At 35.9% G+C, this 24,813-nt stretch overlaps 1 protein-coding gene across 47 annotated transcripts in view; it reads left to right on the forward strand.

The window, feature by feature from the left end:
* Positions 1-24,813, forward strand: part of NRXN1 (neurexin 1) — a 1,160,645-nt gene that overhangs the window by 754,678 nt on the left and 381,154 nt on the right. The window lies entirely within an intron of this gene.

Here is a 24,813-nt window from a genome sequence, read left to right on the forward strand (position 1 = left end):
GTCAGGTTGTTTTTTTTCTTTTCTTTTTTGTTTCTAACATTGGCAATGACTGGGGTATAGAACTATCTTTAGAACTACTTTATTCAGTAAATGAGAACTGCATAAATTCTGCTGGAGAAGGCTGGATGCAAATATGGGCTAAATGCATTCTTAAAGCATTATCATTAGAGCCAATATATAGCAGATGACAGATTTCTAGCTGATGTAGAAATTCAGTTCTCCTGCCATATATAGCTTTCCTACTTTGGAAAGGAAGAGAGGATGCAATTGTATAAAGCCAGAAGTGTGAAATCTTCTGTATATAAAAAATAAATCCATAAATAAGCCATTTCCTGAAAGGATCTACATGATTATGTAGCCCAATTCCCCAAACTGCTAGCTCGGGGGTCAGATCAATTTTGAACATAATAAAAGGATGACATTTTCTCCTGCATTATGCCAATATCTTTTGAAAATTTCATATCTACAGAAGACAGGACATTACATTTGAAAAGTGGACAGGCTACCCATGGAGAGCATGTATTATCTGAAATAAATGTTCATTTCAAAAGGAGAGTTTGATTGACTTGGGGTTAGCAGCAGCGACACTTCTTAATCATAAAAAACCTGTTTTAGAGTCTTGCAAGAGGCAAGGAATATATCCACAGACAACTAAGCTACATCTACTTCACAGACATTCCGTGTAGAATAAGGCATTGTAAAAAGATTATGTTGCGAATGATTAAAGCTGTGTGCTTAGCAGAAATTTCAGAAGCCAGGTCCGAGGAACAAAAGAGATGTTGACCACAACTTTGTGGCAATTGCATGAAATCCGTAGCTTTTGAAGCAATTGCTTCTCTCATGTATCCTTTCAGGGATTCCTTTGTGTAGAGAGACAGATGGATGAGTGACAAAGGCTTAGAATACTGTATGAGCATTGTAGTTCTATAATTAAATGTAATCAATCTATGATTTATCTAAAATGATGGCATATCAAGTTGGCATGGAACCTAAGCATTCCATTCATCTTCATACAGTCATAGTGAGTATTACTAATGTAGTCTGCCTAGAAATGCTGTGCCCACTGAGGAAATTCACCTTGTCTGCACATCTGGAGTGATGACTTTTGTCAAGCAGTCATTCTACATTTTACATATGCTGGTAATTAAGACAGATTTGAAGGTGCTGCTCTATTCAAATAACTTTAGGGTGAATTCCAGGTAAATTGCTGTAATAAACCAGTGAAGATTTTACAAGTAAGTAGTGGTTTGTCCTCTCTTCCAATTGTTTTTTAGTGCAGTAAAAATTTAGAATGTTCCCGTTATTTTTGAAGTGGTCTGCATTGCGGTTTTGTGAGAAATTCCCTTATGCCTACTGACTTGCTCATTCTTTAAAGAGCAATTCTTCATCCTCATTGAAATTTCAAGTTATTTTTGTCAGATTGCTTTAGAAATCAGTCAGTCTGCAAATGTCCCAAAAGACTGGTTCAGAATCTGGTAAATTAAGCAGTAACAGGATAAAATAAAATTCAGGGCCCAAGTTTGTGAGAGTTGTTTTATAGAACACAATTGAATTCAACAATATTGGAGTGTAAACTCAGATTCATTTTATTGCTCATATTCCTTCTATTCAGAGAGATTTTAGTAGTAAATGATTTTTTTTTTGCTAAAGATGGTAATATTAAGCAACTGTTTACTCTTCCTCATTATTTGTGATATTCCCTTTGAATATTGAGTAGAAGAAAAATAGAAAACATGAACGAACAATATTGTCTAATGATCTTTCATATAAAAAAATTACCTCAAGTCACTGTAGGACTTGGGATAGATTTTCATTGACCTATCCAAACTCTCTTGGCTCCTTATAATCAAAGGATGAATTTAAGAAATATACATTTAATGATGTGATTTATAGTGTTAACCCAACGTTTACTGAAACTTAAGTTTCAAAACTTAATATTAATTGATACTACATGCTACTGTACCCCCAATGGAAGGTGGGAAGAAGGCCTGGGCATAGAAAGCAGAAACAGGAAAAGGAACAGAGTCAGAAAATGGAACGTAGGAAATACGCATGATTCATCCTTTCTAGGCATATAACATGCAGAGTATTTCCCGTAGTTATTTTGTTTGCCCAAAGTAAATTCTTAACTGTCCATAGCCAGGGCTGGACCAAACAGTAGCTCCTAAGAAACCATTCCTCTTCCCTCTGTATTCAGTCTTATCTGTTCCTCCATCAACTGATAAGAATAAGGTTTTACCTGGACAGACTTGAAATTTAAACTTTCCCAGGAGAGTTTAGTATTTTAATGAAGGGACTTTGGAAATAAAACAGATTCATTTTTTCAGTGTCTTCAGTGGTCTGTGATGATGCTCCTTTGGCCAGCAAATTCTGATATTTTGCTCATCAAACAACATGGATCAGCCTGTACCAACAAGGCAGGATGTATCTCATCCTTTAGGCTTAGCTCAAATACTGTTCCTGCTCCACCATCTTTCTTAAACTCTACCTCCTGACCACCCCAGGCTAGATCAGGTGTCCCTCCTGGATGCTTTGTTGTATTGCCGATTTAGGTGTCGTTCTCCTTCACAATGAACTTCATCAGAATAGAGAAGTCATTTTATCTCACCTGCCTTCAGTTCTTAATATATAGCAAATGCTTATTTAATGAACACATAAATGAATAAATTACTATTTACTATTTCTTGATTTATTTTTGTAACAGAATAGAAAGCATTACATATTCATAAATGTCTCTGTTGTTACTGTTTCTGGATATTGTAAATAAATGATTTGTCATTTGTGTTTAAGCATAGCAGAAACATTGAGCAATTCCTAAGAAATAAGGATTAGAGACAATGTACACTGCTATATAGGTAACTACCTGGCAATGTAGGCTGTCTTGTCATTCTTTAAAGTGTTGTAAATTGATTTTTTTGCTCTTACTTTATTTTATTCCATAAATTGATGCATACAATAGAAGTGGCTCTAAAGTCATGAAGCTCTTTTTGAAAAAGCTTACCAGGGGTTCAGTTGAATTTTGTTCTTTTAGTAAGTCACCTGGGATTATATACACTTAGTGCAGAGATACTGATGCTACTCAAAACAGTAGAATTCTCTGCTCCTGAAGTCAGAGCCAAGTTATTAAATGAACAGGAAATCAGTTTCATTTCTGTGAATACAGATTTTTTTCAGGTTACCATGAAGACACCCATTTGGGTTACTGTGAGAAATAGGAATGTGAGAAAACACAGGAAACCTTCCTTGCAATCACACAGCCAGGCACCCTAAAGAACTAAAACATGGTTACACTGCTTGGCATATCATAGCAAATTCCGTGAACTGGCCAGTTTACTATCTCCCTCTGCATCAGGGAAGGCATCATTCTGTGGCTCACCTTTCTGTCTTGACTGATTTCTGAGCATACACTTCTCTTTCTAATAATAGTATGTATTTCTACTGACTTCCCATTTCCCATGTCTCCTTCCTTCCCTACTCCTTTACTTATACCAGTGTATCCTATCTTCCTAAGAAAAGTTCTACTTGAATTCCATCTAAAGGTAGCCCTGTTGAGGGAAAACAGGGGAGACAGGGCTCTATGAAGCAGTATTGAATTGTGTTCTTTTAAGCCATTGCTACATTGCTTCATGGATTCCTGTATCCTCTGCATCTTCCTTATGTAGGGCTACCTTTGATACAATGAACAATGAACCCGTGCAGTCTGCCATGGACAGGGTGGCATGACATAAGGCTTCCCATAATGCACATGGAAACCTATGACTACTGCTCTCAGAGAAGTCAGTGAATATGAAAGAACTATCACTGGCGTGTGTGTGTGTGTATCTTCTTTTTATAGCTCTATGGGCATGTTGATCAGAACTGGTCAGGGAGATGGAAAAGAGATCTGACAACTGAAGTCCAGAGCGAGCAGGCAGATGTCAAGCAGGAGTGGAGACAAGGTAGATGCAAGACAATGAGGCAGGCTTGAGAATGGAGGAAGGCAGTGGAGAATCAGAGAAAATCATGCAGGTCCCAGAAAGACAGAAATATTTGAGAACTAATGTAGACTCAGAAAGACTTAAGGTCTGTGAAGTTACGGCACAGATAATGGATGGATATGTACGTCTTCAGCTAGTTTTTATTCCTTTAAGTTGCGTTAGCATCACTTTATCTTGAACCAGCTCAGTTCATTTCCCTAATATTTATTGAGGTCACTGACTATTCCAGGCAATGTATTTCTTCTCTTTTTCATTCACTGATTGTAGTTCTGAATGACTTAAGATTAAAAATATGAATCAAACTCAAGTATTCTGAATTAAGATTTGGCATTATTGAGACTGCTTAAAAGATAATTTTAAAAGGCTAGGCACGGTGACTCATGCCTATAATCCCAGCAGTTTGGAAGGCTAAGGCAGGCAGATCATGAGGTCTGGAGATCAAGACCATCCTGGCCAACATGGTGAAATCCCATTTCTACTAAAAAAATACAAAAAACTTTAGTCAGGCATGGCAGCATGCACCTGCAGTCCCAGCTACTTGTGAGGCTGAGGCAGGAGAACTGCTTGAATCCAGGAGGTGGAGGCTGCAATGAACTGAGATAGTGCCACTGCACTCTAGGCTGGGTGACAGAGTGAGATTCTGTCTCAAAAAAAAAAAAAAAGATAATTAAAAATAACCTCTAAAGACCGCGTCAAAGGTACACTCCAAATGTGTTTTGAACACTGGCAGATTCTTTGCAAGAGATTTCAAAATTAGTCCTTTGGAGGGAACAAGTTCTAGTATGTTAATTTGACAAAAAAAAAAATCAGCAATACTGCTTTTCAACTATATGTTGCTTGAGCAACTCCAGAACTTTCTAAAAGTACTATTTTGTAGTCTTGATCCTTGCTTAGCCCTCGTGGAGCTCTTCCATGCTTTCCTTAAGTGGGAACAACAGATTGGACTGTTGGGAAATGCTTAGTTTTGACCAATGGCTAAAGAGACTGATATGGAGCCTTCCTATAAGGTGATAGTAATGCATTTCAGAGCCTGTTAAAGGATGAAAATGACTGATAATACTTTCAAATCAGTGATCAAACTGTTTCTCCAAAGAGCCAGGAAGTAGGATTTGGGCTCATAAGTCTCTGTCATAACTACTCAACTCTCTCTTATAGTACAAAAACAGCCATAGACAATATGTAAATGAATGGGTGTGATGGTTTGCCAATATAACTTAATTTATGGACATTGATATGTCAATTTTATATCGTTGTCATGTCTTACAGAATGTTATTCTTTTTTGATTTCTCGTCAACAATTTTAAAATGTAAAAACATTCTTTTCTAAAAGTAAGACAAAAAGAGTCTGTGGGTGGGATTTGGCCCTGCACCTTAGTTTGCTGACTCCTGATTTTAATGAAGAAATCAGCATCTAGGAATTTCTAGTTGAAGGGTAGTAAAGTGCAGAATGGTCGCAGTGCTGGGGCCGCTTCCACGAGCCACGCTGTGGGTGAGTTATCTACCGTCCTGGTGTAAGGCACTTTAAGAGTGCCATTAAGGTTTAATAAGCTAGCTCTGGAGCAGTACTGCTGTGCATTAGAACCTTACAGGGCTGTGGTGAAAATGCTTACTCAAGCCTCTGCAGTCCTCATAAATACCTTTGCAGGCCCCTTTGTTAGAGGAAACAGGGTGCTAGAATTTATTGCGCCTGTGACTCAAGTTCCTGGACATACCAATCTACACTTGCTCTTTTCAAATAAAAGTCAGTTTGGATTTATTTAGGGACTTTGTCCTTATGGAAAGAAACAGCAGAACAGTAAGTCTGAGAGAGCAGGACACTCATCTCTTGAAAATTCAGCAGGCCTCTGTCATTCTTAAAATGTTTCTAGCTGGTATTGTGGAAATTCCCTTGTGAATCATAGAAGGATGGCTTTTTCAGGGAGTCTCAGTTCCAGGGATGAATGCTTCTCTAGAGCTGGGTTCATGGGTTATAAATGCACTGCTGAACATCTGGCCACCTTGATTTCTCTGCCTGGCTAAGTATGGCCTGTTTAACATATTCTTCCAAATCTGGCCCAAATGCCCTTTGATATCTACAGCGGGTACCCAAGCAAGCAGTTAAGGATAAAAGCTTAAGCTAAGACTCTTCCCTCATTTTAAAATAGTTCTGCGTATTTCATTTAGGTACTTGGAGGAAGAGAAATGCTTTAATAGATGCATGCATCTGGAAAAGCAAGTAAAGCAAACCAGATTATTTGTTGAAACTGTTCAGTTCCTGAAAGTGGGGAAGCACATGAGCCAATGTTTCCAAACTTCAGATTTTTCCCCTTAATTCAGAGACTGTTTTTTTTTTTTTCAACTTTGGTGGTTCAGCTCCAGGAGCAAAACGAAAAATATCTTTCCCTCCTACAGTAAGCATACACCAACATGATTACACTGGGGGATTTTTCTCTGCTATCTTTCTAGAAATAGAAATATGCTGGTGTCACGTGGCTATACTACATCCACATTCGACTGGTAATTGCACCTCAACTGCAGGCAAATGGGCCCTGAGATAAAATGCATCTCTGGCAAGTATTCCTTTGCCAGCCTCATTTGATGAAAGCTGTCATTATTCAGTCAGACTGTCAGCCATGTGCAGCAGCATGCCTTCTAGAACAGCTACATTCCTTTCTTGGCTTTATGTTTTGTCCAGAGGAGATCTGATTTTGTCATTGTTGTTTATTTTTTTAAAAATCAAATTTCTTTTCTGTGTTGGCCTAAATCAACATTCTAACTCCAAAGCAATAGATTGGGAACTCACAGAACAGCCTCCTCTGGTTTCTCTCTGCCATACATTGGGAGGGTGATTCCAGTGCCTTCGCCTCCTTCATAGAGATCCTCTTGCCTAGCTGGCTAGAGAACACTGGAAACTCTCACTGTCTTATTTCTCTTCCTCCAGACATTATTTTCTCAGTTTATTAATCAGAAAGAATGCTCAAATCACACAGATTTAATGGTTACAGTGAAGCGCAGGCCTATTATTGTGCCTATGACTTGTATCAAGGAACCACAAATAACTTTTTTTTTTTTAGAAATAAATATTTTATTGTGTTTTAGGTTTGGGGGAACATGTGAAGAACATACAAGATTGTTGCATAGGTACATACATGGCAATGTGGTTTGCTGCCTTCCTCTCCATCACCTATATCTGGCCTTTCTCCCCATGTTATACCTCCCCAACTCCTTATACCCTACTGTCCCTCCCCTAGTTCCACCCCCCAACAAACCCCAGTGTGTGATGGTCCCCTCCCTGTGTCCATGTGTTCTCATTGTTCAACACCTGCCTGTGAGTGAGAACATGTCGTGTTTGATTTTCTGTTCTTGTGTCAGTTTGCTGAGAATGATGGTTTCCAGGTTCATCCATGTCCCTACAAAGGACACTAACTCATCGTTTTTTATGACTGCATAGTATTCCGTGGTGTATATGTGCCACATTTTCACTGTCCAGTCTATCATCGATGGGCATTTGGGTTGGTTCCAAGTTTTTGCTATTGTAAACAGTGCTGCCATGAACATTCATGTGCATGTGTCCTTATAATAGAACACTTTATAATCCTTTAGATATATACCCAGTAATGGGATTGCTGGGTCAAGTGGAATTTCTATTTCTAGGTCCTTGAGAAATCACCACACTGTCTTCCACAATGGTTGAACTAATTTACACTCCCACCAACAGTGTAAAAATATTCGTCTTTCTCCACATTCTCTCCAGCGTCTGTTGTCTCCAGATTTTTTAATGATCACCATTCTAACTGGCGTGAGATGGTATCTCAATGTAGTTTTGATTTGCATTTCTCTAATGACCAGTGAAAGATGATGTTTGGAAGGAAGTGTGGCACTTAAACATTTTTATTTTCTTGCTGTCTTATTATATACAGAACAACTCATGCAAAGCAAACCCAATTGAATAAATTGCTTTTGTTTAGCAGCTGGTGAAAAAGAGCTTCAATTTCAGATGAAGTATTGCGTAAATGAAATAATTTAGTGCAACATGAATCTTTTCTTTTGGAGGAGAGAAATACTACTCATCTGTCATTAATTATTTTGCACAAATGAGCTTCACCTGTTGATTTTTCTTTTCTTGGTTTTAAAGGTGAATTTCAGAGTTTGTACTTTCATTATGTGTGGAAGTGGAGAAAGTATCTGGTGTTGCTTATTCTGAACAACTCTGAGAGCCATTTTCTCACTATTAGAAATTATTGTCTTGCTTAATCAGATTCCAAAACTGTCATCCAATTTCACTTAAAAATTAATTTCTAATTGTTTCTTAGCACCTAAGTGCTAACAATAACTGGGTTGGCTCAGGAAACATTACTTGAGGTTTGGAATTCTGAATATTACATTTTTCCTTGTGAAAAATTAATGAATTTGCAAAAGGATAGCTGATTATGGAATGAACAGATATCATATTTCCTTCCTGTGCACTGGATTCAAGTGTCTTGATTCTACTTGAAATCAATAGCAGTAGGTACTGTGTGTTTTGCAGACAAGTAAATTATATACAAAGCTATTTATAAATTATATAAATGTGTTTGTAATGCATATATTTGTAATAAATACTTCAATTTAATTTAAAACCTTGATTAATTAAGCCGACCTGAAAATTCATAGCTAAACTGCCTTTAGAATTAGAGTGAAATGGCATTTACTTCACATAGCAGGAAAGAAGCCAAATGATACAGAGCTTTGGCAAATATATCAGCTTCTGGTTTCTGTTAAGGTGTCTTTTCTGTCAGTCCAACTTTCTACCACACATTCATATCAAAAGGCAGTGATTAAGTGGATATTTCTGTGGAGAATAATATTGGCTGGGGGAAGCATTACTACCAAACATTGCCTAAGGGACTTAGAGGGGAACTTCACCATCATGGGGGAAATCACAACTACCCAGCTCCACACATCTTGCTTGCATTGTGAGGAGGGCATCTGACAGCTACCTTTTTAATTCAATAATAATATCTAATGTGTAAAATTTCAGCTTATTTGCTGGCTAGTTCTTGGCTTTTTAATATTAACCTTGGGGCTCTGCAGATTTGCACATTCCCATATATAATTATATTCTTAGCAACTGGCTCCATTTAAATGTTATTCATTCTCCCCAAATCATTTCCCAAACCAAACTAACTTCCCATCCAGTTCTGTTTCTCCTTATATGTTCCCTATCTCAATATATGATGTGTTGCTACTGGGTCATCAAAAGCAGAAATCCAGGAATTGTCCTAAATTCCTCATGAATTTTATGGATTTCTCTTATAAACACTCAATTGTTGTATCCTGTCTATGGCCTTTCCCTACAATTTCTCCATCTGACTTTCCCTCTCTTTTCAACCATAACTTAATTCATGGAGCTGTCTCTTCTAGGTAGGATTAGTATAGTCACCTCTTTAAAAGGTGATATAGTTTGGCTGTGTCCCCACCCTAATCTCACCTTGAAGTGTAGCTGCCATAATTCCCACATGTTGTGAGGACTGATGAGAGATAATTGAATCATGGGGGCATGTGTGTCTCATGCTGTTTTCATGATAGTGAATAAGTCTCATGAGATATGGTTTTATAAATGGGAGTTCCCTATATATGCTCTCTTAACCTGCCACCATGTAAGATGTGACTTTGCTCCCCATTCACCTTCTGCCATGATTGTGAGGCCTCTCCAGCCATGTGGAACTGTGAGCCAATTAAACCTCTTTCCTTTATCAATGATCCTGTCTTGGGTATGTCCTTATTAGCAGCATGAGAACAGACTGATACAAAAGGTATTCTTTCTTCATTTTTATATCCCTTTAAGTCATCCTTATGTCTTTATCTGAGAGTTTCTCGACTGTGGCGTTATTGACATTTGGGGTGGGTAGTTCCTTGTTGTGCAGGCTGTCTTGTGCATTGTTGGATGGTTAGCAGCATCCCTGGCCTTCCCCTACTAGACGCTAGTGACACTTCTTCCCTAGTTGTGACCATCAAAACTATCTCTAAATGCCATCAAATATCCTGGAAGTAAATTTTCTCCAGCTGACAACCACTGCTTTAGCTTCGTTGTTGAACAAAACTCCTAGCAAAATGTTTGATGGAGAGTTATTCATATGATACAACATAATTACATGCTTTTTAAACATCCAAGATAAAATTTATTGAAATTTTTTTCCACTGGAAAAAGTAAAACCTCAAAAATGTATTTAGGTTATACATCAATAATACATACTTTTATTGTGGTGACAGCCCTCTTTGTTGTATCTGTCCATGCCCTCTGCCAGCTGAAGGTCCTTTCGCCAAAGTAGGGTGCCTTGTATTCCAAATTCAAATTATGAAATTATTTATAAATTCATGAATCAGGAAATAATAGGCTAGCAAACATCTTAGGTTATTAAAGATTAAAATTTAATACATACTAAATAATATTTTTGAATATCACCTCTTAAATGAATAAAGCAAGCTGCAACATATGGGAAACTAAATCTTCTTATCAGCAAGCAACTAGCACTTATTTTCATTTGTTTAAAATGTACTTTTAAATTTGACATGTGGTAGACTATGAGAATGATAAAATATGGAAACAGAAATCAGACCGTTTCATTCTATTACACTTGTACCCTAATGAAGACTGCATTCTAGTGTCAGGTGGTAGAAAGCAAACATCTTGAGAGACGTGCTATTTTTAGTCATCTTCCCGCTGTTGCACTTTCCATCTTAAGGAAATAAGACTTGCTAATATTCAGACAATGTGATCTCTGGGCAGTGTTAAGAAGGGAACATTCCTTTAAATATATCTAAAAAACAAAAGCATCTAAAATGGAAATTATATGAACATTTGGAAGACAAAAATATCAATTTGTAGTTTCCTATCTGTTTGTAGGATATTACTTTCCCCTGTAATATTTTTCATGCTTTCCAATGCTAATGGCATATTAAAATTCATAGAGAAAAACTAAATGTTTTTGACCTATCAGTTTGAGAAGAAGAATGTAGAAAGAGAAGACACTGATTAATTTTAAGTTCAGGAAATTATAGGAAATGATATTAAATGTGAGACCTAGGTGCCCAAAACATGCAAGCACTGAGCAGCTTTATCACATAGTCCCCAAGATTATTTTATCTTTTATATACTTGTTGAAAAAATATTAAGCTCAGTGAAGTCATGTAGGGAAGTAATTTGCAAGACTGCACTTATTGATGATCATGATGTTTACAATATTAAAAATTACAAATGGTCTTCAACAAAACATAAATTCTATTTATCAATAATTAACACTTAATTGCCAAAATCAACATCTCTATATTGTACAATAATAATAGGAAGACAAGGAAAAAATAGCAGCAATTGTGTTATTACAAAAAACCAGGCTATAACTTAGGAGCTAAAAATAGTTTCCCATTGATCAAAAGAACACTGAATTGCAAGTCCTAATTTGATCTTAATACTTCTTCTGAGATAATATGAATTTCTATGTATCTATGAGTTGCTTGAAGTGTTTTTCAATTTTATAGCAGTCACTTTTCCTCACAATTTTTGAATGTACTCACATCAATAAGATGTCAGATATTTTTCCAGTTTTGTTGATTTGATTAATTGGCTGTGTGTTTTGGTTTATCATTTTACTTTTTCAATTCATATATTAGGATGTCTCTTACCGTTGGTTGACTCCCTGCTCTATTAGCATACTAGTTAACTGCTTTATATAAATTTTCTGTCAATGGGTGAATGAATTTTTAAAAAGTGGTATATATATACAATTGAATACTATCCAGTCATAATAAAGAAGGAAATTCCGTCAGTTGCTGCAATGTGGAAGACCTGGGGGACATTTTGTTCATCGAAATAAGCCACACACAAAAAGAAGAATACTGCATGGTCTCACTCATGTGTTGATTCTAAAAAAGTTCATCTCATAAAAATAGAGAGTGGAATTGTGATTACTAGGGGATAGGAGTGAGGTGGTGTTGCTGGTCAAAGGCTACAAAATTTGAGTTAGATAAGAGGGATAAGTTCAAAAGATCTATTGTACATGGTGACTGCAGTTAACAATATATTGTGTTATTGAAAAATGCTAAGAGAGTAGATGTGAATGAAGTGTTTTCACCACAAAAATAATAACTATGTGAAGTAACACATATGTAAATTTGCTAGATTTAGTTATTCTGCAGTGTATATGTACTTCAAAATAATATGCTGTACATGATAAACACATATAATTTTATCCGTCAGTTTTAAAAATATTTAAAAATCTACCTGAGGTATGTATTTTTTAAAGTAGCTGTTTGTTAAAATTTTCTATTACTGTATATAATAGATGGAAGTTGAGAATACCTTATTCCATCATGCATCACTATTTTTTCAAGTTTTTTTTTTTTTTTTCAAAAAAAGCTGTTTTATACACTGTCAAATGAAACTCCATTTATTGAAAGGTGAGCTGTGCGGGTATTTTGAAGCTCGTTTCATAAAGATGAATTTCATGAAGTTATTTCTGAAAGATTATAGGCATATTCAAACATTTAAATTACTACCTGCTGTCTTTTTATTTAGGTAAAAATCTCAAAAATATATACTTCTCATCTGACCATTTCATAATCTATACAACAGATCCTTGAATAATGTTGTTTCTCTCAGTCTTTTAGTTATAACATTAGTGAGAAAAAACAATTGATTGTTGGCCAGGACCACTGTCTGTGTGGAGTTTGCATGTTTTCCCCAAATTTGCAAGGGTTTTCTCTGGGTATTCCAATTTCCTCCCACATCCCAAGAAATTGTACATTAAGTTCATTGGTGTGTCTAAATTGTCCCATTGTGAGTGTGGGTGTGTGTGTGAGTGTGCCTTGCTATGGAATCGTCTGTCGAGGGTTGGTTTCTATCTTGCAATCTGAGCTGCTGAGACAGGCTTGAACCACCCCAAACCCTGAATTAAATGAGTGGTTTGGAAAATGAATGAATGAAAAAAATAAATAAAAATTATTATAAAATGAAAAATTCATAAAGTATGCAATAATCTTTCAAATGCACGACAATAAGGAATGGAGTAGGAAAGCACTCAGTGGGCACCCTGTGTTTCTTCTTGTTTCTTTGTGAACACTGTGATGGCAGAAGGTGCTAGTTAGAATTTTTGCATTGCAAACATTCATTCCTTGATTTAACCCACTGCCACTACAACTGCCATCACTCACTGATTCACTAAAATCTGGATAATTATCTTGTTTTTATTAAGCTTTCTTAAATATACATATAGTTGACACTTAATTCAATGTTTAATATTAGACATACTTTGAGTCTTTATATAGACATTTAGTGATGCTTTTGTGACCAGGAACTTAACTCTTTTTTTTTTTTCTAATCAATTAGCCTGTGGTAAAATTGGTTTTGTTATAAATCTTTTTCTTAAGGTTGCCATTTCCAATAATCTATCCATGAGATTAAGCTTGCTGAATATGCTTCATAACATTGTGGTGTACATGATAAATATATACAATTTTATATGACAATTTTTAAAATAAATACATTTGTAAAGCAACTGAAAATATCGAGAACAATCTCCTGCCTTGCTCTATCAATTTTTCTATATTAAGTGGATAAGAGTGAGAGGAGGCTAGAATTGAGTTGCTAAGTAAGGATAAAGAGAAGAGAAAGCATTTACTGACTGCAATATATTCTATGGTAGACACTTACTAGATTGATGATGGAAAAAAAAATATATTCTTTTTCCTTGTGAAGATTATATGCCATTGTGGGAGACAGCCATTATTAAAACAATCCCCAAGGTATGGTAATTTTAAAACCCTCTTAAGTGTCGTAGAAGAATTTAGGGTGCTGTAATGTCATATAATGGGAAACCCTGACCTAGGGAGGGAGGCCAGCAAAGGCCTCCATAGAGGAATGTCATTTGGACTGTCATTTGCTGAGTGAACAGAGTTCATTAGGCAAAGGGAGGAGAAGTACTGAGTAAGAGATTCCACAGAAATGGTACACACTACAGGCCTTGGATTTAAGACTTGAAGAGAAATACTGCTTTTAAGGAACCGAAATGTTGTTATCCTTCATCAATGGCTGTTGACAGAGAATCCTCAGAAGTTACTGTGCCAGAGTTATGTCAGAGAATCACCATAATTTCCAAGAGAAATCAGTGTCTCAATTTTGAATGTACAGTGAAAACTCAGCATCATAGCAATCAGTAATACCGTTTGTGGTGCATCATTTTGCTTTTGCTGGTGTGGCAATGTGAAGAAAATAAACACTTCTCTCAAGGAACTTCACTTTGGTTAGGAAAAGTATAGGATGAAGGGAGAATCAGAGAAGGGGGGAGAGAGAGAGAGAGAGAGAAAGGTTTTACCTTTATTTTTTTAAAGGCATTTACCTAGAATTCTCCAAATTTAGCCTTGAGAAAAAATGAGCCTGTTTCTGATAAGAATGCGTGTAGAGATGGAGACTGTTAATAGGGACCACAGGAGATGTCCACTGAAATACAGAAGGCATTTAGACAGAAAATATAGGTGTTACAGGAAGAGCATATATTAAATCATAAAATCTGGTTTCAGATTCAAATATGTAGCAGTTATGTGCTGTAAAAAAGGAAAAACTTGAATAAGCTAAGAAAAGTAATCACTGGTATGTAAGAGACTTGATATCATTCTATTTAAGGACTAATGTAATGAATACTAATTAATGATTGTGTCGATGCATTCTTCAATCTTTTATAGTAGATATCCAATGCTAAGTTCAGCTTCTTTGTTCAAATTGAAGCCTAACATTCTGTATCAGACAAGGAAGTTATTGATTCATTTTGGCATATGCATTTTGTGTTTTAAACAAGAAAAAAATTTAAGATTACAAGCAGATCCAATTTTTAAAGGACTCTTTATTATTTCTTAAGCATTTGCATAAAAATACTTTTAACACATAAATTCATCTTCAGGGATGATATTTTTCATTTTGTTGGAGAAAGAGTATTTTCTTTTTAGAACTTTTTTAAAATTGGAGGCCAATAAGAGAATAGGTGAAACAAAAGCAATAGCACTAATTTTGAGACATACTTTTAAGGTTTACAGAGCAATTTCACATTCTTATTTCATTTGATAATACTTTCTTATAATCACGGTTTCACCCCTACTGTGTGCCAAGAGGCATGGGAGGCTGACACTCAGCAATGAAAAAGGCACACACTGTTCCTTCACAGAGCTTACAAGTCTCAAAAACAAAGGGAGAAGATAGGTGAGGGTTATCTTATTGTTCCCATTATACAGATAAGGTATTCATGACTCAAAGAGTTTAAGCAAGTACCCATGGTAAAAGATATCTATGTTCTTAACTTATGCTGAAGAAAATTTTAATTTAATTACTCTGACTTCAAAGTGAGATTAGAGTTGATAATATTGTTAATTGGTACATATTCCTGACACTCAAAGCACATAGATCTCTGTTTGCCTCCCCTACTTAAAATTATTTTACTGCACCAATTAGTCACCAAATTGTAGAAAAAAATTTAACTTGGATTTTCTTTGGAATTGACTCATATTTTCCAAGAATTCATCTGATTTCCCATTATGGAAGGAAGTCTAATAATATACAAATAGGAATACAAGGAAGTCAACAATATGACCCAAACTATACCGCTTATGTCAAACTGAATTATAATAGTCCCTCAGTATATATGGGGGATCGTTCTAGGACCTTTTTCATCTCATACCCAAATCTGTGCATACTCAAGTTTCACTGTTGGTCCTGTGAAACCCAGGGATGTGAGAAGTGGTCCATCCATATACACAGGTTTTACATCCTATAATATTGTATTTTTTTATGAGAATTTGATTGAAAAAGATTTGTATCTAGGTAAACCTGCACAATTCCAACTTGCATTGCTCAAGGGTCAACTATATATCTTAGTTTTAGGCTGTGATTAATGTCTTAAAATTACTCTACATTGCTTCCTGAGTGACCTGCCTAAAATTAAATAGAACTACTTCTCTCCTTGGCTCGAAACTGTGGAAGATTCTCATTACTTAAATGGTAAATTTCAAAGTCCTTAGCATGGCATATAATGCTCTTTATGACATAGGCTCTACCTATCTTTCCTCTCACATCTTCTGCTTCCTACTTAGTGCTCCAAACTGTTATATAACACAGACAGCAAAGGCCATAAAACTAAAAAGTAATAACTCTGAGACATTTTGATTAAATATATCAATGCCTCATAATGCAGGCATGAAGTAAGGCTTTGCTTTTGGTAAATGACAAATTTTATGGTAACAGTGGAATTAATTTTTCGATAGTAATAAAATTTTTTCTCAAGACCAAATAGAGTTTAAAACTCTGTCCTATTGATGTGTATATTTTTAGGATGACGAGTCTTTAAAGATGTTTGGGAAGGAGTTCAAGTTTTCTACTGCTAGTAGAAACCACTTCTGCTATCGTTCTTGAGCACTGAAACTTAAAGATCAGAGTACAGAGTCAGATTCTAAAAGAGTTCGCACTAGCAGATGAATATGGGATAACTGGATCTCATTTTTCTGATCCTTATTTATCTGAATTTATGGGTAAATTGAGAATAGTTTATCATCTTTAAGCTCTTGGCTTGTGAAAGAGGACCTCTTCAATTCCTTCATTAGTGCAGGGACTGGGAACACATCTTCATCACTAATAGTAACAGTATCATATTTATGTGTTTACCAAGTTACCAGATATTCTCTTATGTATTTTCTCATTTGAACCTCAACAATCCCACAAAAAAGTTGTGATTTTATTATAGTTATGTAAAGGTAGAATTTGAATCCAAGTAGAGGGCTGTGTTCACTCACTAAGGCTCCCCTAGCACATTCATGTTTCAAACAAAAAGAACAGAGCAAGGATCAAGGTTTTGATGTTACCATTGTTTCACTAGTATGGAGTTTGAATAAAAAATAATAAAAATATAGTTTTCCTTGGCTTCCATTTAACATGGTTCCTGAAATGTACATTTTTCGCCGTTTGAAACATTTTTCAAAGTAGATTAGAAATCTCTGGTAATTCAAAACAGAAACAAGCAAAAAAAAAAAAAACAAAAAAAAAAAACAAACAACCAAACAAAGCAAAAACAAAAACAAAAAATACCCTGGCTTTCATTGATCAAACTCTTTCCTTAGGAAGGGCTCTGTAGGAGTATCCTATGTCCGCTTTGGACTTGGGAGAATATCAGGTGGGAGATCCTAAGCTATAAACTAGAGCACCTCTCACAGAGCCTGAATAATAGTATTTTCTCTGATTTAATGTTAACAATGTAATCACCACTTAATTACCTATCATGGGCCATATTCATCTTAGGTAATCCTCAAAGTGTTTTTAAGGTAGGCATTTATTATTCCTGTTTTATAGATGAGGAGGCTGAGGTTTCAATACATAAAATATAATATTTGGGCCGGGCGCGGTGGCTCAAGCCTGTAATCCCAGCACTTTGGGAGGCCGAGGCGGGTGAATCACAAGGTCAACAGATCGAGACCATCCTGGTCAACATGGTGAAACCCCGTCTCTACTCAAAATACAAAAAATTAGCTGGGCATGGTGGCGCGTGCCTGTAATCCCAGCTACTCAGGAGGCTGAGGCAGGAGAATTGCTTGAACCCAGGAGGCGGAGGTTGTAGTGAGCCGAGATCGCGCCATTGCACTCCAGCCTGGATAACAAGAGCGAAACTCCGTCTCAAAAAAAAATATATAATATTTGGTTAACAAGTGACGGAGGTGGGATTTAAACCCAGCCTGTTCAACTCCAAAGACTGAGGTTCGTCAGGATCCATGCCACATGACTACGTGGGTGGTGTGCTTCTGATAAGTAGTAACCTCAGAAAATCTCAGAAGATTTTCAACTGGAAATTCCATTTATTTCAAGCAATTTTATTAAGAATCATTTTGTAAATTAATCATGCATTTTTACAGTGCATAGTTGACTTCTAATATATCCATTATGCAAGTCCTACTTAGCTTTTTTTTTTTTTTTTTTTTTTTTTGAGACGGAGTTTTGCTCTTGTTACCCAGGCTGGAGTGCAATGGCGCGATCCCGGCTCACCGCTACCTCCGCCTCCTGGGTTCAGGCAATTCTCCTGCCTCAGCCTCCCGAGTAGCTGGGATTACAGGCACGCGCCACTATGCCCAGCTAAATTTTTTGTATTTTTAGTAGAGACGGGGTTTCACCATGTTGACCAGGATGGTCTCGATCTCTTGACCTCGTGATTCACCCGCCTCGGCCTCCCAAAGTGCTGGGATTACAGGCGTGAGCCACCGCGCCCGGCCGCTTAGCTTTGTAATAGAATGCTTTTTCTTAATCAGAGGGAACCCTGAACTAAAATTTCAAGATAAATTTGACATTTAAAGTTTAAGTAAGAGTTACTGCTGTTTGAAATTATTTTATACCCCTTTGAAATAATGATGTTTTCAGGCCTATTATTTACTTCAACTTTTCTGTTTTCCATTGTGATTTATGAGTCACTTAATATTTTCTTTATGGCTACTAATTTGAAAATAATTCTTGGCATTTTATCAACAAGAGATACGAAGCAAGTCTTTTTTCTTTCAAAGTGGTCTATAAACAAGCACTATTTAAAACTTTGTGGCTGTCTTTAGTAAAATCACAGAGCACATTTTCAGTTTGATTTACTTATAAAGCTTCATCAGAGTTGTTTCATATGTTATTCATGTAAAAAATTGTAACCAATGAATCATTACCTTATTAATAAATTACCTAAACAAGGATAATTTTCATGGTCATTATGATCTTGGGGCAGACAACCAAAAACTTAACTTTGGGTGGAAAAGGAGGCCAAATGCTTACAGTATTTTTAGTACTTTCTTATTCATTTTCAAACATTTTTTTCTTTCTTTCTTTTGTTCTTTTTTTTTAAAAAAATAAACCTCTTTCTTTCTTCTTTCTCCCTTTTTTAACCCACGTCTCTTTCATCATTGATGTTCACTCAGCCTTGATGTCTACTTTTATGGTACATCACCATCTTCAATGTGAGATGCTAAGACTTAATAGCTTTCAAAACGATAATATGTCACATCTGAAGCCAGGTGCAGTGGCTCATGCCTGTAATCCCAGCACTTTGGGAGGCTGAGGTGTGGGGGATCACTTGAGGTCAGGAGTTTGAGACCAGTCTGGCCAACATGGTGAAACCCTGTCTCAACCAAAAAATACAAAAAATTAGCCAAGTTTGGTGGCGCATGCCTATAAGCCCATCTACTTAGGAGTCTGAGACTGGAGAATCACTTGAACCTGGGAGGCGGAGGTTGTGGTGAGCCGAGATTGTGCCACTGCACTCCAGACTAGGCAGCAGAGCAAGACTCAGTCTCAAAAAAAAAAAAAGAAGGTCACATCTAAAAAACAGGTACCTTGTATTTACTAGGTGACTCTTCATTCTAGATTCCTGAGACTATAGTTATTAACAGGTATTTTCATACAGAACAGTGAGCGAAAAGAGAAAGGCAGGATTGGGAACAACCAGAAATAACTGAAGCCTGATGGGAAAGAAACATGTAAGCAACTGATTGGAACTAATTGTGTGAAAAGTATTTTCCTAGCATGTTATATGAAATGCTAATCATTATTAAGGTGCATATTATAGTGATGCATTTTGTAACTTTTAAGCTATTATTATTTAGATTGATCTATTTTTCTTTTAGACATAAAATGTTGACAGTGATATTATAAATTTGGTGATGATCAATATCTTAGGGCTGTTTTATAGGTAATTGTATTATCTGGCAAGCAGCTGATGGGTCATTTGGTGGATAAGGTAGTAGTAACACTAACACCATTATTTGTATTTTGTACAGGCCAATGATTTGAAGAGTGGTTCCCAGAAAATAGAATAGCCCCTGACAAATGATGTCACAGATATCAAATGTTTAAACCCATATTATTTTAAGCCTTAAAATAGAGAAACTTCAACTTGATGGGAAGGGCAAATGAGTGAATTGTGCTTTAATTGGATAAGCATGTCATTTTTATTTTAGTAATTAATATTACAAGAGGTGCCTAGTTTGTAATTAAAGCTTTACTTCTAGACTGTTTTAATGGTTTCTCAGGTCAGCAGGCATCATTAAGTTCTTTTGTAGTTTAAATAATTTGTTACTAGAATCATCCCAAGAAGTCTTCAATATGTTGCTTATCTCAGCCTGTTCACAATATTTTTCCATATTATCATTGAATGCCAGGCTATCCTGGACTGTTTTGAACATAAAAGGGATCTTTTGCTCAGTAAGGCCGTATTTTCATCTTTTAGTTTGGATGCTTTTGTAGAATTTTTCTTAACAAGATAAAATATATTCCACCATGCTTTAGTAAGTAACTTAAAAGGAATGGTAAATATAAAGCCCTATAGGGAGATTGTGTTAACAAAATACAGGGGCCCTTGATTAACCTTTAGACCCAGTTTAAATGGTGTCACTCAGATTAGAAGTGATATATTGAGATTGTTTTTAAAGGCGCTATCCATGGTCAATGGCTGAGCACAGTGGCTCATGTCTGTAATCCCAGCACTTTGGGAGGCCAAGGAGGATGGAGCACTTGAGCTCAGGTATTCACCAGCTTGGCCAACATCGTGAAACCCCATCTCTACTAAAAATACAAAAATTAAAATAAAATACCCAGTGAGGTGGTAGGTGCCAGTAATCCCAGCTACTTGGGGTGGTGAAGTGGGAGAATCACTTAAACCTGGGAGATGGAGGTTGTAGTGAGCCAAGATCCTGCTACTGCACTTGAGCCTGGGTGACAGAGCAAGACTTCATCTCACAAAGAAAGAAAAAAGAAAATACTATCTATGGTCAATGTTTTTGGCCAATATTGTTTGATGCTTTGAGTAATATGGCAGATTACATATTAATAACCAGGACCTTAAGAGTGCTGGTAGCTTAATTGCTACTCAGAACGTATGTTTCTTTTTTCCCCTAATAGTATGATAAATAAATATTTCTGATCATGGTAGATTGCATAGAAGGGCATGAAGCAATTTGAAGGGTGCATCAAAAACAGAAAAATAAGAATAGGTGTACCCTTCAGCTTCATTCCTTAAATTTTTATGCCTTTGGTAATTGTATAAACAAACTCAAAGCACTGTGAATTTGAAGGAGTTTGTGCTTTACTGGGTATGCTACAAAAGCAGTTCAGCTCCAAACTGTCATGAAAATATTTTTCTAAAATAGTTAATCTGTGGATTGACTATTGAGTGTGGTGCTCAAAACAAAGATGGCCTAGGCACTGACTCCTTACAATCTCCTGGCAAGGAAGGAAGGAAGGACAAGGGAGGGAGGGAGGGAAAGAAGGAAGGGAGGAAGGAAGGAAGGAGGGAAGAAAGAAAGGAAGGAAGGAGGGAGGGAGGGAAGGAAGGAAGGAAAGAAGGAAGGATGGAAGGAGAGAGGAAGAAAGAAAGAAGAAAAGAAAGGAACTGGGATAAACAATGGAAGAAAGGAAGGAACCTTTTTGAGCTTCTCTTGGCCAGGCGGTATCAACTGCTTACATTGTTAGGAAAGCCAGCAAGCAGCAGAGTGTTATACTCCATTTTTTAAAACTTTATTTATTTATTTATTTTAAGCGAGGAAACTCAGAATTCTTAACAGCCAACAATTCTTTTGTGGCTCCTCAGTTATGCGTATCTTCTAAATACAAGTGTGAGGCTATTTTTGTTGTTGTTTTGTTTGTTTAAGCTCCATGTCTTTATACAGAGACGGTTACAGTATTTTACAAACATTTTTATATTCTGAATAAAAATTTATAATTCCATCGTGTACCATAACTGAGTTAATTAAAGGGTAAGGCGATCCTTTTGTAGAACTGTTTGTCATACAGGTAAATATCAAATCCATGATGCTTACACAAAATTAAGAGCCCTAGTCAAAGCAGTGGGTCTAGAAGACTATATTAGATTAAAATGGCCAAAGAAACTTCATTTATAGCCCATTTTTATTTGGCTACTCTTTCAAATTTGGGAAATTAGAAAGTGATCTACCGAAGGATCTTGTCCCCTCTTAAATATTATTAAAACAGGAAATTTAATAAAGCATTGGAAGTGCAAGGAAGTCAGATAGGATTACAAGATGGCAAGCCACTTTGCAAAATGTCTGTTAGAGAAAGATTACAGTGTTGTCAGGTTTTCAACACAGAATCAAAGTACCTTTGACAATAAGTATAACACTTGGTCACTCTCCTTTTTTAAAATTTTAAATAAAAGTTACTATTATGTAGCTGCAGTCTCTAATGGAAAAGAATGTATTTGTTCTCCCCTAAGATCCAAGTTTAAGTATTCCTATTGCAAAACTTGATTCTAACACAAACTTAAGAATTGCTGGGATTTTAAATATCTAAGGAATTCACATCTTAAGCCCTACGCTCTAATCTTGCTTCAAAGCAACAAACCTAATTGTTTGAGGTACTTTCATTTTTGCAGAAACTCTACCTTTTAATATTTCTTCCTGTTATATAAACATACTTTTATCATGTTCATCTCACACTTGCCACTTTTTATTGGTCCAAAGAGACAGCAACCACAATGAGTGTTAGGATTTCATTCTTATTTGTTTTTTCAATTATTTTTTAGCAGCTGTGTGGTTTTGATAAGGTGAAGGATTGCCTGCAATAATATAAAAAATGAAGCTGCAGATACCTCCCCCTTAGAATCAAAAGAAGCATCAAGGAGCCTTATCTTTTGTTGTTGTTGTTCTTCTTGAGTTTCTCTCCTTTCTATTGTTGAGTAAGCATTACTTGAATACAAAGGTCATTTTCCTTTCAATATTTCCATTTTACAGTTTAATTTCTGTTTAAATTAACCAGCAAAATTGCAGAATGTGCTTATTTTGCAAGGTAGGAATGGGTAATAACATGATCATTATTATCATAAAAAGCAGTGATTGAGCAATTTATTTTGCAGAATGCAGACACATTAAACAAACATGGCTTTTGACACTATAGTTCTACAGCAATTTATTTCTAATGTTAAATGTGTTCTATTGATAACTAAGTGCCAAAAATCCAGGAGGCTATAACCAGGCAATTTTCTTTTAAATTTGAAAGAGCTATATTTGGAACAAAGTTTCCACATTTACCCAAACATAAGGAATGAATTCTACTGAAATGAGCTACTGATGGGTAATGTAAGTCAATTACAAGGGACTCAATGAATCGATCGTTATTAATTGGCGTCATAAAGTGTTATTGTGTTAGACAAATTTTGTGTGGGGATTCCAAATCTTTGAATAACGGTTAAAGGGGGGCAATTATGTTCTGGGACTATTGTAAGTGAAGACAACTACCCATGAATAGTTGTTGTTTTTTTTTTTTCTGTCTGAAACTTTAAATATTTAAAAAGAAGGGTTCTAAAAAATATTGCATTTAGATTTCAATAGTGAATATTTGCCTTTAATATTTTGTGCTGAATAAAGCAAGTTAGACTAATATTTGACAAATCAAATCTTTGTTGAAGTTGCAATCTGTACATTTTTATTGATTTTCATAGAATTTTTATCAGCTATAGCTTTTTGCTGCAGTAATCATTCCTCTAGTTAATAATACAAGGCTTGGGCGAGTAGACTTGGTTTACTCTGTGACTGTTCATTTATTTTCCATTCAAGCAATTTTCTTCAACTGTCACTCTGACGTCTAAATTTGGTAGTTTATTGTAAAAGGTAACATTGTAGTCCAGTAGCTTCACTTCCCATTACACAGGACCTCTAAAGGAACAGAACAAATGGAGTGATGATATTCTTGGTGTTTAAAGTATATCTTTTTATGTTGCTCAGTCTTTTCTGCAGAAACCATGGTCAATACCTTGTCATTCAAAACATATGAAGTTTTCTAAGCTATCTGACATCAATTTTGTGACACATGTCACACTTCTAATGTAAATTAAGTATACAGCAAAATTCTGTTGCACAGAAGCTGTTTTTAAATTTTGACTTGGTTCACTTTGACAGCCTACACATTGTAGGCTTTGGGACTCTATTTAGGCAACATCAACTACTAACTAAATTTTTGTGGGTTTTCTTTTTCAAGGAATTGAAAGGCATTTTGGACTATAATTTGTTAACATTTAGATTGTGGACTTTAACAGTCAGCCTATGCTCATTTTAGAGATTAAAAACTGGAGGCAATATCGTCAGAAAGTTTGAGATAAATTTTATACTGAAAGGTGATGTCTACTTTTAAAAATTTTAGTTTCTTTTTCTTCCTTTTATTTCTTTTTTAGTCTCCCCAATATTCTCTTTTTTTATTATTATACTTGAAGTTTTGGGATATATGTGCAGAACGTGCAGGTTTATTACTTAGGTATATATATGCCCTGGTGGTTTACTGCACCCATCAACCTGTCATCTAGGTTTTAAGCCCCACATGCGTTAGGTATTTCTCTTAATGCTCTCCATCCCCTTGCTGCCCAGTCCCTGACTGCCCCTGGTGTGTGATGTTCCCCTCCCTGTGTCCGTGTATTCTCATCATTCAACTCCCACTTATGAGTGAGAATATGCAGTGTTTGGTTTCTATTCCTGTTTTAGTTTGCTGAGAATGATGGTTTCCAAATGTCCCTGTAAAGGACATGAACTCATTCTTTTTTATGGCTGCATGATATTCTATGTTCTTTATTTTCTTTATCCAATCTATTATTGATGGGAATTTGGGTTAGTTTCAAGTCTTTGCTATTGTAAATAGTGTTTCAATAAACAGCACTATTTATAGTAGAATGATTTATAATCCTATGCGTATGCACCCAGTAATGGGATTGTTGGGTCAAATGGTATTTCTGGTTCTAGATCCTTGAGGAATTGCCACACTGTCTTCCACAATGGTTGAACTAATTTAAAAAGAATTCTTATTTCTCTGCATCCTCTCTAG

Source organism: Callithrix jacchus, chromosome 14, assembly GCF_049354715.1.
Source record: "Callithrix jacchus isolate 240 chromosome 14, calJac240_pri, whole genome shotgun sequence".
NCBI lineage: Eukaryota > Metazoa > Chordata > Mammalia > Primates > Cebidae > Callithrix > Callithrix jacchus.